General features: G+C 46.0%; 1 protein-coding gene across 5 annotated transcripts in view; it reads right to left on the bottom strand.

Annotated features, from left to right (window-relative positions):
- PRICKLE2 (prickle planar cell polarity protein 2) overlaps window positions 1–17,492 on the bottom strand; it is a 318,505-nt gene that overhangs the window by 102,141 nt on the left and 198,872 nt on the right. Inside the window, exon 1 of one of the 5 annotated variants that reach the window (XM_004738305.3) lies at window positions 11,541–16,306. The exons of the other annotated variants lie outside the window; for them this stretch is intronic. The gene's annotated coding sequence lies outside the window, so the exon portion shown is untranslated. Of the gene's footprint in view, window positions 1–11,540; window positions 16,307–17,492 lie in introns of those variants that run through there. 5 annotated transcript variants of the gene reach the window in all.

Here is a 17,492-nt window from a genome sequence, read left to right as displayed (position 1 = left end):
TTGAGGAGGCAGGGGCAGAGGGAGAGATAGAATTTCTAGTAGATTCTCCACTGAATTCAGAGCCTGGACCAGGAGGGGTGATGGAGAGGTGGGGTGGGGGGTTGGTAGGCCCTTAATCTCATGACCCTGAGACCACGACCTGAGCTGAAACCAAGAGTCAGATGCTCAACTGACTGAGCCACCCAGGCACCCCAACTTTTCTTTTCAAGAAAATATTTTGATTGTAGGCTGGGCTCTACACTAAGCACTTTCCACCTTTCCTTATTCAGTCTTCAAAGCACAGTACGGGATGGAAATTATCGTTCTCATTCTCATTTTAGAGATGGGAAAACCAAGGCTCGGAGCATTTCTGGAACTCACCCCAGCTCCCACGGCCAGGAGGTGATGAAAACAGGACTGCAAACCGAGATCTGCTAGACTCCAGAGCCCTTCACCAAACACCTGAATGCCTTTTTGATGCCCTTTCAGACTGACGGGACCGGTCCCCTAATCCATGTAAAACAAGTTGTGCTTTTCTCCCTGTTCACATAGAGGCCCCCAAATCACTGGCAAGTCATAGGAAATTCTTAAGTGGCTGCTTATTAATAACATTTTCAGTTTATATTAGGCTGCCTTTCATCCAGGGGAACTCAGCCAGCTCCATACACAGAGAACCACTGAAATGCAGCCATTTCTGGTGTGGCGGGGGGCCAGCTGGCAACAGCTTCCCTCAGGGGCTTGGCTTGTGGGGATTCTGGCAATGGTCACACCCTTCAAAACTTGACAGGGGCCCTTTAATATCCATGCTGAAGGGCTTGAGGCAGAAACTTCCCAGAAATCCATGTTCCTCAGTGAATGAGGCCAAAGGCTCAAGACAACCCCAGCAGATTTGGAAAATGAGAACATCAAGAAACTGGGTATTTACCAAATACTGAAGCTGGAAGTAAAGCCCCTGGACTCACATGGAGTCAGACACAATAAGGAAAGACGTTCTTTTCAGGAGAGACCTGGCTTCAGTCAAGTCCAAGGGAAAACAAAACAAAACAAAACAAATTTCTCAGGGTTTCCCACTGTGGGGGCTAGGCAAAAAAGGAAAGACGCTGACTTTCCCTCGATGGAAGCTGGATCTATGGAACGGTTTTTGCGGTTTTGTTCTGAGCCACAACGAGTTTCCTCATTCTGCAGCAATGAGAGGACGGCGGGGTGGTGGGGGGGTAGTATATAGAAAGAAACTGACATTTCCTAGTTTCATATTTTATTGGAAAGAAGCCCTTGATGAATTGAATTCACATGGTCTATAGGAATAAGGGTTGGAAAATACTTAAGAACTTGTATTCAGATTTTGACAAGGTGATGGTTGAAGAGCATATGTCCCCTGTCCCTACCCCACCTCCCAAAGCCTACTGGAAATAGCCACGCCCACACACTTTTGGTGCAGTTGTCATCCTGAACAACGGGTCCGACTTCCTTGGTGCATGGATGAATCTTGGTCATTTCTCCATTAGCTCACTGTTCCTGCCTTTACTCTCGTAGTCCAGCTCACGATGACCTCCTACCTCGGCTACTGTAACAGCCTACTTTCCTAATTCTCTGCTTCCAGCCCGGCCCTTCTAAAATCTATTTTCCACCAGCTGTTTGTTTTTAAAACAAGGGAGATGACACTCAAGTCTCCTGCTTCAACTGCTGGTTCTCAATGCAGTCAGAATAAAATACACACTCTCCTTAACCTTGGCCACAAGATCCAGTGTAATCTGCCCCCTTTCTCTCTCTCCAACGTTAGTTTGTCCCACTCTCCATGTAGTCTACTGCATCTTAGCCACATTGACCTTTAATGTGTCCTCTACACTTGCCACGGCCATCCTTCTCTTTGGATCTTTGCAGTGGCTTTTCCAATGCTTGGAACACCCTTCCCTGCACGCTTTATGAGATGGCCTACCCTTCAGCATTCATGTCACTCAGAGTCACTTCCACCAAGGACGCTCCAGAAAGTAGCCCACTTCTGCTTCTCATTCACTCACTACTCTATTACCCTTCAATTTTTTTTCTTAACATTTGTCACACACAGTAACTACCTTACCTGTCAATGTGTTCATTACGCTTTTCCCACTATACTGTATTTCTACAAAGTCAAGGAGTTTATCCAGTATCTAGAACAATAAGCACTCTATAGGTATAGTTCTTTAAAATTTTGAATCTTTAATGCCCAGTCCAGAATCTAGCTGGACATTTCTCAACCAAAAGGCTCCAAACCCTTTAAGGTCATACACAAGATTATGATTGCTGCGTAAAATTTTCTTTTCTTTATACTTATTTTTTGCAATAACTGAAAATGTATATTGTTTCAGTGATGCCAGAAATGTAGAGTGTGAGTCTGCTATTCACACGATCAGGAGTATGTCATCAAAACCATACCAAAGAAAGACTGCCTTTTTCCTGGATTAAATGAAAGTTAGGCAAACAAGAAGTTAAGGGCAGAGAAGAAAGTATTTGTTGTTGAGGATGACTGAGAACTGAACCATAACTAGAGAGTAATTTAATTCTGCTAAGTGTATTGCAAATGTCAAGTTTTTGAAAGAACGCCTGGACTATACTGAGAGACTGAGAATCCCTCACCTAACCCAAAGCAAATGTTCAAAAAATTGGTAAAGTGTTAAATGAATACTAAAAAGCCTCTGAAACACAGAAGAAGCAGACACTGCCATGGCCTTGGCACCTGAGACTGCAGACCTCAATTTACCCATCTCTAAAATGAAACAGATCCAGGTAATTCTCCTTCTAGTTCCACAGCGCTTCACATTAGCTCCTGGGTAACCATGCAGAAAAGTGGTATGCATCCTCCCCCAGAGCAAGAGGATAGTTCTTTCTAGTCACTTAGTAACCTTTTAGAGATTTTCCTGGATGAGGTTACAACATTCTACCCTCTAGTTTAGCAGTCCTTATCTTCTGGGTTACTTTATATCTTTAGGAATCTGATGAAGGCGGAGGTCCCCCCCACCCCCCAAACAAAACAAAACCCACAAACCCCCCACACCACTAAAACAAAACAAAACACCGAAACCCCACCCACATATATACATTCACAGAAATTGTTGCATTTAATTTTAAAAAGTTCATCCATCTTTGCTGGTCTTTTGGTACTCCTGGATTCCAAGTTTAAAATACCTGGTTTCGGGGCACCTGGGTAGCTCAGCGGGTTAATCCTCTGCCTTCTGCTCAGGCCATGATCTCAGGGTCCTGGGATGGAGCCCCATATGGGGCTCTCTGCTCAGCAGGGAGCCTGCTTCCTCCTCTCTCTCTGCCTGCCTCTCTGCCTGCTTGTGATCTCTCTTGCTCTCTCTCTGTCAAATATATAAATTTTTTAAAAAACTTAAAAAACAAAAAATCTTTTAAAAAAATGAAACAACAACAACAAAAAAAAAAACACCTGGTTTCAAGAACTGGTTGAGTGTAAAAGGCCTTCTCTGTGGTCCCCATAGGGCCAGAGACAACGCCTTGCATGCTGTAGATGTTCTATTTCTCACTCTGTTTTAAACATTCAAAATAGCAAATGATATCATAGTTATGACTTAGGAAGCCAAACCTTAGCAATTCAATGGTACAGAATTTAAAACAACTTCTAAGCACCGCCAGGGCAAAACCCAGTGGTATTTAGGCAGCAGGTCAGGCAGCCCAGGGGACAAAGGGCAGGGAAAGCAGGTTTAAGCCAGTCTGGTCAGTCTGGCCCCGTGCTTAGGTTGTTTTCCACCTACTCATCTTTCGGAAGCCATTCCAGCAGGAACCCAAGCTCGCATCGTTGGGAGAGGAATACATGAATTCTTTGCTTTGCATTTTCACCCACTTCCTAACATAGCAGGTGTTTCCGAGTGTAGACTAGGTGCTTGCCTAGGCTTTCCAGGGACTTCTGACATGATGAACTCAAACCCCAGGAGGAAACTTAAGCGGTCATTTAAACGGACTACAGATTCTTGATGGATAAGCTGTCAGGGCGAGGGCTTCAGCTGAGCACGGTGCAGTTGCTGAGCCAAAAGCAGCCACTTCCTCCTCAGGGTCACCTACCTGACAGCTGAACTGCCCCAGGGATGTGTATAGAAAGCAGGTCATGGTAACGTGGGTATTCCTCCGGGAGCAGCCTAGCAGGAAAGCTGAAGAAAGACTCTGCGTTCACTGGTGATGGAAAGTAACAGGAACCTTAACAACACTCACCAAATTAATCAGAACAGCAGGATGCATATCCCAGAGAAAGGAGAGAAACTCTATGAAAACTTTAATTAACTAAAAATTCGGTGAACTCAGACTTTCAGTAGTCCTTCAGGTTGTCCACTTTGCAGAGGAAAGAATAAAACAAGAAGGTAGAAAACAGAATGTCTTTGTTGCATGCCTAAGCAATTAGGTGGGTTTTTGTTTTTTTTGTTTTTTGTTTTTAAATTTATTTGACAGACAGAGATCACAAGTAGTTAGAGAGGCAAGGCACAGAGAGAGGAGGAAGCAGACTCCCCAAAGAGTAGAGAACCCGATTCGGGGTTCGATCCCAGGACCCTGGGATCATGACCCCAGCTGAAGGCAGAGGCCTTAACCCACTGAGCCACCCAGGTGCCCCAGCAATTAGGTGTTTAATCCAGATTTATCAAACAGAAAAGAGACTCAACCTTCAGGGAATTTTTAAGGGTTGACGTTGTGGGCAGGTTAAATCACTTGGACTAATGGATGGGTCCAGGCCGCGTGGCATGCTGGGGTGAGAACGAGTCTAAGATTCTGTTGGGATGTGGTGAATGGATTGGAGGGTTTCATCAGGGAGGTCTGCGATGGGCCCGGGGTACTGGGGTCTGCTGATGCAGTGCCCGGTCTTTGCCACACTAACTCTATAGTCGGGATGCTTCTAAGAATGGAATTCAGACATGGGCACACATTCACATGAGAATAATTCTCTCACCTGAAGAAGACTGCTACTATCAGTCAGATAGAAGCCTCTGGGGAATAACAGGGAGGAGTGAGAGAAGAAAGCGGACATCTGCTTATTCTGACAGATGGCAGCCTGGTGAGGTGACAGATGAGTGAGGTGAGTGTCACCTCCAGTGAGGTGACAGATGACAAAGTCAGAGGCTGTTTGCAATCAACCTCTTATGACTTCCACTTGAAGAACAAATTCAGCAGGAACTCATGTTCAGGATAATAATTTACATGGCTGCCATGTCCTAAATCACAAGAAACATGTAGTTGAGTAACCCTGCTCTTCCTAAGGCAGACTAAGGTAGAGCACACACAAGAACGCGCACAACACTTGACATTCAATGCTAGTTAGTAATTATGTTTATAACTCTGTAGGAGAAACTTGGAGGAGCTAAGTGATCTCTTTGAGGTTCGTTCAGATAAGGAATGAGATAATTGGGATTAGAACCTGGGATTTCCGAATTTGGTTCAATTTTCTTTCCTGTATGGCACCTGATGCTGATCGGAAAGGTGGGTAAGAAGGAGCAGCTCTGGCACCACTGGGGAGCATGTTAGAGAGGCTGAGTCTGAATTTTAGCAACAACCCAAGATGTCCACATGTTCAGCCGGAGCAGCCTTCGTCTCTGGTACCCGGCAGGATGCTCGCATACGTAACAGCCCTTGAGGGTTTCTAGGGGTGAATAAGCAACACCAACACACGGACGAGAGGCACGCACTCCCTCTTCCCTGGCGTGAAACCGCCAAAGGTCAGATGTTTCTCTGGGAAGCTCCGAGTCATTCTCTGGAGAGCTACTGCTTCTCATCTTGCCGCACATATTCACAACACAGAGGGGTCAGGTCCCGATAGAAAACCTGACCTTTTAGTTCTCTGCGCCAGAGCTGCCGACAGCGCAAACGGCACGTCTCCACCACCAAGGCTGAGTTCATTCTCAAAGTTCACGCTCATCAAGGTCAGTGCTGGAAGAGAACTTATAGATTATTTGATTCGGGACCTTCATTTTAGGGATGAAAGAACAGAAGCTCAGAAAGGGAAACACACACATTTTAGTTAGAACCTTATGTGGATGCCACAAGGGGTCAAGAACTAAGGGGCATGGCCCCTCTCTCTGCGCTCCAACTGGGTTTGGCCACATTCACCTACAACTTCCACGCAGCAGAACTTCCCATGCTGCCCCTTGTCCACCGAAGGGCTGCCTCCACTGGCCTCTAGCTTTTACCCTTCACCTCACTGCGCCTTAACTAACTTTCCAACCAATCTCCCTTCCATTCTAAAAGCCATGTTCAAAACCAGAGTTGAAGATGCCATTGTGTTCTGTTTCAGACCTGGCAAATTCTCTCCCATGTTCCTTCTAATCTTATCAACACATTAACAGAAAAGATTTTGAGGTCTGCATAATGAGACGTTTCTCAAAGGAGAGAGCCACAGAAATGATCTAGAAAGTAAAGAAAAAAAACATTTACAGTGGACGTTAGAGTGAGAATGGCAGACGTGACTCAGGGTTTGGATGGTGATTCTCCTGGGGCTGAATCCCAATTTTCCTTGTTACTGTCTGCATACCCTCGGCCAAGTCACTTAACTTCTAGCAGTCTTGGTTTCCTTAGTATGAAATAGAGCTGATAATCCCTAGCGGCATAATTGCTGCAAGAATTAATAAGGCAAGGTACAACTAGTACACCCATCTCTGATAGTCACTACTGTTTCTGTACATTCATGCAAACACTGACGCAAAGACTATAAACAGATACACAGACACCCAAAACACACTGACACGTACACTAACAGCTACTCTGAAAACCTATCTGACCCTGTGAGCCCAGAAAGTATGGTTGCTTTTCAGCTGAGTTCTGGAACTTTCCTGAACAAGCATCTCGGAGGACTCACAACTGATGAATGGATGCCAAGAAAAGAGCTGGAAAAATGGCATCCTGCCCAGTCGAAATGAAATGCTAAGAATTCCTGTCCTAGTTACTTTTAACCCTGGATGGGGCTGGATGACATTTGGAAGGTTTGATTTTAAGGTGTCCAGCGGGGGGGCGGGGAAGGGGCGGGGTCTGAGGCAAGTGGCGCTCCCCGAGTGAGAGGAATGGAGGCAACACTAGTCGGCCATCTAGCGTGAGGCGTGCAGAGTGCCAGACAGTCAAAGGCATCAACCTGGGCTCCATCTCTGTGCCATATTCCAAGGAGTAAATGATGCCTGTGATCCCTCCAGAGCCTTGGGATGGTTTATATGCAGCAGCTCAAATGACAGCACCAGGAAGAAGGGGGGTACCGGAAATCACATCCTTCCTTCCTCTTCCAGGTTCCCTCTGCTGTTCTGAGGAAGCATGGTTCAGGGTAACACTTTCCCACAGGAGGCCAGCCCCAACGTCCCTGAGGCTCCCACTTCCAACCAGGGATGCTTCTCCATTCTGTGTCCCTTCTAGTGCCCCATCTCCTCTTCTGGGTCGACCCTCAGAAAATCTGAGTCTTTGGTTTTTCCAGACTTTATGGCCACCTGATTTTTCCAGACTTCATGGCCAAACATGTACTGGAAGTTTACCAGGTACACCCACCAAGGAAAGGCAGGTTCATTTCATCCTTGAAAACATGCTCTTTTTCATCAATGCTGTTTTCATAATGGTCCACGGTGCTCTGGTGGAAAACACACTGTGTGTTTAGCCACCAGGAAGGTTTGAGGATTTGAAATGGCTGCACTATGAATTCTGTAGGACAGATGGGGAGAGGAATTTCTAGCTGAAGGAGAACAGAGGCTCCTGTCTCCGAGTTGCAACTTCACCCACAGGGAACCTTCAGCTTTCCACTTTCATGGTGGATTGGAGATTGCTCTGAATTTCTCGCAGCTGCTTTCACATTCTGGCTTCCCTCCTCCCCTCCTCTTAACTCCTCCATCTCTCTAAACCGCCCCCCCCCTCCTTCCTTGCTTTCTCCCTCTGCCTTGTCCCCAGGGAAATAAACGAATCCAGCAAGCCTCCGGGCTTCAGACTCCAAACAAAGAGCTGCTCAAACAACAGGCCAAAGGAAAAAGAAAACCTAATCTCCCAACTCAACTGGCCAAGCCCCAGTGAGATTTTGGAGGACTTAGGTTGCTGGAAACTCAGTCTGATCTTATCCAACATTTTCTTTTCTGCATCATCTAAACATGCACACGCGTGCAGGCATACATACACACACACACACACACACACACACATACACATATACACACACACGGTCAAGGCGTAAAAACAAGAATATTTCATTAAAAATCTTAACAGGATGGGACCAGAGCAAAGTGGCAAGTGTCAGTCATCAACATCCATGAGGGAAACAGATTTTCCCAGTGTCTCACTCCAAAACTTTCTTAGTTTACCACAGCTCGCAGTTACCAGCAATTACCTGATTTTTAAGGACAACAGTCAGGGAGAGAGGGAAGAGACAATGTTGTCATGGGCCTGCAGACACAAAAGAAAAGTCCTCGGCCAAATGAAAGCCACGATCCTGTCTGAGGGACAGAACATTTTCGCTGGGGTATGCTTGAAAACAAGAGATGAGAGAGGACCATGTCTTGAGGCTTCTGAAGAGAGACATCGCTGCTAGTTCAAGGAAAATAGTGCCGTGGGGTGGCTAAAAGCTCTGTTCCAACTCCGAGCCTCTGGAATTGATGTCTTGTAGAAGCAACATTCTGCTAGGTCCCAAGCTTCATCACCAGTGTGTCATGTAAGGTAAGGGCTTTTCCCTCTGTGGCCTTAGTTTCCTCTGTCAAATAACTAAACTCCAACCTCCTGGTGCGCATAGGTTGGGACTAAATGTGAAATATGAACATTATTGGCACCAGAAAAAAAGAAAGCCCAATACCTAGTAGGTACCAAGAATTGGTCAAGGACATCATGGCCACCATTTCACAGTCATGCTATATGTCCAGGGGAACTGATTTCCAATTTTTACATAAGGAAACCAAAGTTCTGAGAGGTTAGGCAACTCTCTCAAGATCCCTTACACCAGCAGGAAATCATGGAAGTGGGCTTCTGTCAAGGTATACATACAATTCTCTAAGCAAAACACAACTTGACTGAAAACCCACAGAAACCGAGAGTGAGCAACTCCCAGTCTGAGTCTCCTAAGGAAAACATTTTCTGCAAGACTCCTCTGGCTCCTTTGGTCCCTTCTCATTTGTCCTTCAAACCCTACGTCGGAGCTCCACTTCACCTAAATGTAAAAGAAAGATGTTGAGAAGAAAGGGAGAAAGAGCTGTCAGACTGAGTGACTAAAGGGCAATCACTGGTACCAGGCGTGAACTCACAAGTCTGGAAAAGACCTAGCACGTCAGCGGAGACCACACACAGCCTATTCCTTTCTTCACGGCGCATCTCCATGCTGGAGTCACCCACACAGGGACACACACACAGCCCTGGGGCTTCTGAGGACCCAACCTCCAAAGGCCTCTCCGGATGGAGAAAAAAAAAAAAAAAAAAGCAAAGTGTGTGCCCTGAGCAGAAGAAAGAAAAGGACTGCCTCTCACATGCGAAGTTGGAACTGAAGAGAAATGGGAAGAGGAATCCAGAAATGCCTCAATTCCAATTTGGATCCCACAGCTTTCTGCATGTGACTCGTCAGCTGCCAAAGCAGGAGACCTTCTTTCGGCATGCCTGAGCCGCGGCTAGTGCTAAACGATTTCTGTGGCACCATCCGGTCACTCTGAGTTCTACAAAACGTGGGAGCCCTCGATGCTGCACTTGATGGTCAATGGGGTGGAAGGTTCCCTTGAGTGGGAATGGATGTGGACATTATAGTCACTGTGGATGGCACCTCTGCCGCCAGGAACACCTCTTTGCAGACGAACGGCTTTTCGGGTGGACCGTCTTGTTTTTAGCGACAGTGCTGACACCAGTAGTGGTAAAAAGGACACAAGGATGGCAAGAAGGAAGGCTAGAGTTCACTGAGTCGGTGCCGGAGGCTAGCACTGTGCTTTTTATGCTATCTCATTAAATTATACCTATTGCACTGCCTAGAGGTCCTACTGGTCTCCCCATCACACAGACGGGGTCAATCCTCAGAAAGGGAGCTAGCTATCAGTGTCTTCGCTGATAACCCAGAGTTGGAGCCCTCGGTCCACGTCATTACAGAGTGCCTAACCTCCAAGTTCCTTTCTCATTCTTTAGGCTTCTACAAACGTACCTTCCCTCCTACATTTGTTTATTTCTCTACACTACATCGTGAGCCTTTACAAGCCTGCCATTCCAAACAACACTATTTTATTATTTCTGGCTGCCCCATGACTATTTATAGGCTGAAATGCCCAGTTGAGCCAACATGTTTTAATGTTTGGGAAAAAAAAAAAAAAAGAACTTCCGAGGGGAAAGAGCATCTGATGGAAAGGCAAAACCTTTACAAGCACTCAAGGAGCCCTTAAAATCCAAATTTCCAAAATATGGTAATTCTGTCAAAGTTGTGACTGACTCAGGAGCCCAGGGGGATGAGGATCCTGACCCATCTGTGAAAGCCATCAGCAGCCAATAACCCTTCTGGGGAGCAGGGTTAGAGCTGCCAAATCGGCCTCCAGCGAGGAGGCCAGGCTGCTTCCTTTAGTTTGAGTCTCATGGAGATGCTATAAAACAGTCGCCGGGAAGAGATGTTCAAGCAAAGCAAATTGCAGCCTTGCAAGCTTTAGCTTTGGTGCATGGCAGTCCGTGCTGATATATTCACGGCACACTGGAGCCCTCCCCTGACTGTGGTCGTGGATGCATGGCCTGGAAGCGGAACTCTCGCAGGGGGAAATAATACATGTGCCTAAATTATGCAAGAGCCGTGCTTGGACCGGATGATGGCATCGCACCTGGTACAGATCATTCACCCTGGTGTGATTTTGCCCGGCCAGGCTTATTGAGGGTTCGTACAAGTCCCGCCGGACCCCAGCATATTCTAAGACCGCACAACAAAGAATAATGGGATTAAAGATCTGGATTTCATCGCAAGACCTCCGTGGTGGATTAGTAATGCTCTGATAGGTTTTGCGGAAACCAAGAGTGAGAAGGAGCACTAACAAGGAGCACTCCTCCAAAAACCCAATGTAGAGAATACACTGAGTCATGTGTTTCAGCCCGGTAGTGCAGGCATAGTCTGGAGCTCCGTCACCATTTCTAACATGAAAGCGCTGGCTAAAATTAAACCTAAAATTATTTGAGCACCATTTCTTTCCCTGGAAGTCTCAGCAAAGTCCTCCTTCCCCAGACCCTCTAATGGTTTCTGACATCCTGAGCAGAAGAGACTGCTGGGCATGAACACAAGCAGGTGTTTGGTTTTTAAACCCTCTCCCCTTTACGATTATTTTTTAAAGCTAGCTGCACTTCTTTTTACAGAACTGCTGCTTCTAGAGCATGAAGACGACAGAAGCGTTTCTTCAGGACTCCCTACAGCTGTGAAATGTCACTTTGCAAGTGAGCTTTCTAATCAGCACAGAAAAGGTAAAAGGTACCAGAGGACCACTAAAAATGTCACTTGCCTAAGATAATGGAGCTCTGATAACCTCTTCTCCTGCAAAGCATTTATATGCAGCTTTCTTAGCCTCCCTAGAAAATACACAGTTGGTTTTTTTTTTTTTTTTAAATATGTGGATTAGAACAAATTTCTTACCTACCTCCAAGGAGGATAAAATGCCCAGTTTCAGGGGTGGGGGAAGCTTCCACCAGACCCTCTGAGCTTGTCAGTTGCCACAGTTCACTTTCTCCCCAGGTCTGGCTTCTAAGAACGCAAGCAGGACCACAGGCAGCCAAAGCATCTTCTTCTGGAAACCCTTCTTAAAATCTAGACCCTTCCCGAAGCCAGAGGCAGGCTCAAGGCGGAGCGGGTCTGCATGCGCTGGTGGAAAACAGCACTGCTGGAAAACAGCACTGCTGGATGGAGACCCTGCTGGGCACCCACCGCGCAAGGGGGGAAAAAAAAGTGTGACTTCTACCCTTCCTCTGGATCCGACTGCCTGCCTGCGAACCCAGCCTCTCAATCCGCAGGAAGTCACAGACCCCAGCGTCAGCGTCACCAACTGATCCGGAGCCAGACCCGGGGCAACCAGTCAGCTGGTCGAGGAGCCCAAGACGCCGAACCACGAACTGTGCAGCTCGGCCAAAAAAAAAATAATAATAACTGTGGTTGGAGAGGCTGGTGGTGCCGGAGAAGTCGCTGTTGCAGTGCCCGCATCCTCCGCATGCTAATGAAGCCGTGACGTCAGCAAGTCAGTCACGGCATCTGGACGTCCCAACCCGCTGCCCAGCACCGAGATTTATTTACATGTAAATTAGCCTCGCCTTCCCAATCAATAATCCCCAAGCCAGGGAGGGGTGGGGGGAAAAGCCTTCTCTGGATATGAAGGCCCTAGGTCTGCACCCTCCTCCCGAAGGAGTCCAAAAATATCACACGTAAGAAGACAGGCTTAAAGATATACGCCTATTTTCTTTTCTTTTTCTTTTTTCTTTTTAAAGGTTGTGCTCTTGTGTGCCGGGGATTCGGATCTGGGCACAGTTATCAACCTGAGCGCCTGTTTTAGATTATATGTTGCATCAACCCTGGAGTGGAATCCAAGCTCGTTTTTTCCTCCCCCACTCCCAAAATGTATGGAGTCTTCAAATGCCCGTACTTTGTTTTGTCTCTTTAACTTTCATTTCTGGGTGTTTGTTGGTCGGAGACTACGTCATCCTTGAATTTTTGTGCATGCCGGAAATAAAACACAAGACTATTTTCCTCAGGTGCTTGGGTGATGAATTAGTCATTGCCTCCCTCTGGCCCTGACCCTAGCTCCTCCTGAGTATAAGAAATGACAAAGCATAAATCAGCTCAGGGGTATCTGAGGACCCTGGGACTCTTAAAGAGCACTTCTTCCATTCCAGCATTTTACAGATTACAAAACCGAGGCTTTGAGTAGAGCATGGGTTTTTCTTCCTACAGCCAGGCTGGGAATTCAGCAAGGGTAGGCCAGAACCTGTATTTCCTGCATCTTAGACTGCAGCTTTGTTAAACACCTTTGGGTCTCTAACATCCCACTCACTGCTCCAACAGGACTATCTAAGCCATCACCAAGAAGGAATCCACAGAGCCTGGGAGTCCTGGGTTCGAATCCTTTCATTTCTGCAAGTCATGTGACCTTGGACTAGTCTCATTGGACCTTGGACTAGTTACTAGTAACTAGTTACTGGCGACTAGCTACCAATAACTAGTGACTAGAAACTCCTGAGGTCTTCAATTTCTTCATCTGTAACTTCCCTTCATTCAAGAAATATCTGCTGAGCATCTACTCTGTGCCATGCACTATTCTAGGGACTAGGTATATAGATACAGCATCTGCTCTCTCCTAGCTCACTCTAGTGAGATCAGGGCCAAGTATTGAATGCCACGCAGTGAGGACTGATACAATGTCACACTCCATAAATAACCGTGATTTCTGACACTTTGGAAGAAGTCAGAAAAAAAAAATCACCAAGGCCTGCTTTCCACCAGGATGGTCATTGTTTCTATCCTCTGAGTATTTACATGGTCACCTCATCTTCTGGTTTAAAATCAAGTGTTCCTTCAGTTTTGCCTGTCTATGCTGTGAGAGGCAAGTGCGGGCTGATATCCTCAAAGGTATGTTTGTGATAAGGAAGTGCTGGGGGCTCCTTAGGTAGAGGCTGAGGGAGGGGCCGGGGAAGTGGGGAGATAAGTTTATCCCATCATGCATGAAAGCGGTCCCCAGGACAAAGCAGACAGCACGGCTCCTTGCCCACACTCCCCCACCTGAGGAAACCACTCTGATGAGCTCTGCCCTTCCAGCGGGAGTTCCTGAAGCTTCAAATAAATTTCTTTGTTAGATGTGGGGAAGTTAAATTATTCTTTTGTTATATGTAATTGTATTAATAATGCCCTATAACTTCTTTCAGAATGCTTCTCTTCGGTTCAGAGAAGACCTTTCATGGTGAAAATCATGGGACCTAGTCTGACTTGGCACTAGCTGAAACAGAATACGAACAAATGAGTCCCACTCCACTTGAGGTGTCCATCATGCAGAGTTCAGAGCAGGCGGGGAAGCGGATGGTCCCCCTAGACCTCAATTTCCTTCAAGGAGGAGATGAGCAAATACAACACTTTGGGGCCACCAATGGCGAGGAGGCATCCTACTCTGGAGTGGCCATGGAGAAGTCATTGCGACTTTCCATGCCCCTGTCCCGGTTTCTTCACCTGAAGATGGGCCTGCTACTCTCTGGTAGCCTCATGATCATATGAGAATCTTGAGAAGCAATTCACAAGTGATGAACAGCGAAGCAGCAAAGAGGAAAGGTGGCCCAGGACTACCAACTTCATGAGAGTTAACAACAGAACACGGGGTCTGGAAAGGATGGCCTGGGGCCAGATGGACCCTGGCTCTGACATTTGCTAACTGAATGATTTGGGGCCAGAGGTTTTCATCTGTAACAGGAGGGACAAGAACAGTGTCTTCCTTTGCAGGGCTGTTTAGAGAATCAAATGACCCTCAGAACGAAGCACTGAGCACTGAGCATTGAGCACTGAGCACACATCAAACGTTAATGTGAGCTCTTGGTACCTGGACGTAATGATGCCTTCACTGGTAACTTTGGCACTGATGAGTTAATGGACTAGACAAAGTCAAAAAACAGGAGGAAGTAGGTCCATGGAGACAGAAAATCATCCCCACTTCCTAAGTATAACTCAAAGTTCCACCTAACGTGGGCGCGCTACTGATGTGCCCTTCACATTGAACAACAGACATTTGCAAGGGGCATGAAACGAGGGAAATAAGCAGTCAAAATGACCAACAGGCACTAGAGGCCTCCCCCGCTGAAGCTGCACAAGAGGGCAAGACAACTAGGCTCTTAGGAAGTGTTGACACTTCATTCATTCCTGTAACCCTGCACTCATTAAATGAGCTCCTACTATTTGTCAGTCACTGGGTTAGGCCTCAGGGACCTCCTGGTGACCAAGACGGACATGAGTCCTGCCTTTAAAAAGCTCAGAAGTGAGAGGGGAAGACAATTAAGCAAGCAATTAGAGCAAGTGTGATGCACGTCAGGATAGAACACGTGCGGGGTTCTCAAAGGTCTAACCACAGTTAGGAGGGGGGATGGTGCAAAAGCACGTTGCTGAGGTCCTTGTGACAGTGTGTGCTCCATGAGCACAGCTTAGTGATGGGGAACCTGGAGATCTATGCATTATCCTTGTACAGATTAATAAAATAATAAAGCCCACAGATCAGTAATACCTCATGACAAGCATTTTCATCCCAGACACCACCCTACTCGGGATTTTTCCAAAATATACTGCAAGGTGTTAGACAAGGTGAGACCCCAGCTGCTTGGAAATTTCAGAGACCTGGTAAATAGGGACAAACCTCACACTGTTCTTTTACAAAAACAGAGTGAAATTCCACAGTTATGACAGCAAGCTTCTTGGCAGGGGGTGGCAGGGAAAACAAGGAATACCTATGAGACAATCAAGTATTTATTGGGGAATCTCTGAAATTCAGGACACTTGTTGAGACAAGGACACAAGTGCTGACCTTCAGAACTTTCTATTTAGACAGAAAATAAGATATTCATATAAGTGGCTGGAAGCGCATACCGTGTATAGGTAGAGACACGCAGGAGACTAGATTCATGGTGGCAGAGGTGATCAGAAATCAGGAAAAGTATGATTTGAGTTCTGTTGAAGGTCAAAAAAAAAAAAATCTTTCTTTTATCCTGGAATGAGAAAACAATTTTATAGGGGTGGCAGGGGGTAGCTTTACCCAGCGTGACCCAATATCCACAAGCCATAAAGGTAAAGTCGGCTGTAATTGCCAAGGTCAAATGTGAGCTGCCAGAGAAGGTGTTGCAGGCAGGACTAAGAGCACAGATATGAGGGGAAAGTGTTAGCACCCACGCAGAATTAAGGATGCATCTGTAAGGGCACAGGACAGCGGAGCGACACCGACACTGACGGGACGCGGGTGGAGGCTGACGTGAGGAGCTCCTAACATTGAGGAAAATCAAATCGGCTTTACATTCTAGCCAGCATCTGTCAAAATCTTGTTAGAGGAGTAGAGGGGAGGGTCAGCAAATCACTGCTGGTGGCTCGCTGAAATGGCAGGGGACTGCGGCCCCCAAGATGAAGGGCTCTGTGGAGGGCACTCCTAAGGAACAGTCTCTTACCTCCATTTCTGGAGGTATAAAATAAGACGAAATGGATTTGAAATAAACTAAAGAGGGACCTCGCTCCAACTCAAGGAAGACTTTTGAATACTGCGATGGTAGGAACTGGCATTGGTCACACAGAGCAACGGCAGGGACTTGGTCTCAGGGACACTTGAAAAGGAGAAAGTCGGGGCACCTGTGGTACAGGAGGTTATGCGTCTGACTCTTGATTTTGGCTCAGGTCATGGTCTCAGGGTTATGAGATCGTGCCCCATATCGGGCTCTGTGCTGAGCATGGAGTCTGCTTGGGATTCTCTCTCTCCCTCTGCCCCTCTCCCACTCTCTCTCTTAAAAAAAAAAAAAAAGAAGAAGAAAAGAAAGAGAAAGAGAGAGATAGAAAGACAGGCTCTAGTTAGTTTAGATTAATACCTCTTAGCCCTGTTACTGTGAAATCCTAATTGCCATAAGGGATATTACCAAAGTTTCAAAGCATGTACCTAACAAAGATCAAAAGTTCATTTAAGTTTATTTTATTAAGAAAGAAGTATGTATGAGCAGAATATACATATTTTATGTGTGCTTATAGTTTATAATTTTATTATAATTTATAATTACATATATAGTATGTATAACACATATTCTATACAAACTATATATAATTTTAAAGAATATTCTTCAAAAACTTTATACATACATATATATGTGTGCATACATATATGTGTGTGTACATATATATATGTGTACACACACACAAACGCACAGTTTTATATAGTTTTAAATGATCCTCAAATTTCAAAATCTAGTACATTTAAAAAAATGGGGCTGAGGTGGCTGGCAATTGTTGTATTAGCTGGGACAGGCTGGACTCTGGTACAGTAACAGACCATTGTAGTCTCAGCAGTTTAACCACAAGAACTGATTTCACACTCATGCCAAGCTGCCTGGAGGGGCCAGGGGTTCTACAGGGACTCTGGGATCCAGTCAGCTTCCCTCTGGTGTTTCTGTGGTCTCAACACCTAACCTCTGGAGATGCAGTTAGGTGATTTAGCCTAGAGGCAAATGAGATCACTTCTAGAGAAGACCTTGTCCCATGACCTCATCCAACTGCAAGGTGGCTGGGAAGTACATGCCCCAGAGGCAGGGAAAATAAGAGATCCTGGGGAACCCTGATAACACTTAACCACAGCTGTCCATTTTAATTTTGGCCATGTAAATGCATTAGCACAGTATACTAAAACCATCATGTCTTAAAACAATGGGATGTTGAACATCAAAAGATGATGATAGTTCTAAATGAATGCTAGACATCAAGGATGCATCTGCTTCGCTCATTTGCTCTAAAAAGAAAAATGACAAGAAAAAATCCACATTCTTGATTTGTAATAACTCTCAAGCAACAACAGCGAACCCATATAACCATGAGGAAAATAAACCGG

This window comes from Mustela putorius, unplaced genomic scaffold (assembly GCF_011764305.1).
Source record: "Mustela putorius furo isolate JIRA1106 unplaced genomic scaffold, ASM1176430v1.1 tig00000095_pilon_pilon_pilon, whole genome shotgun sequence".
NCBI classification, from domain to species: Eukaryota; Metazoa; Chordata; class Mammalia; order Carnivora; family Mustelidae; genus Mustela; species Mustela putorius.
Note: the sequence above shows the minus strand (reverse complement) of the source record. Positions and strands in the feature narration are given on the sequence as shown.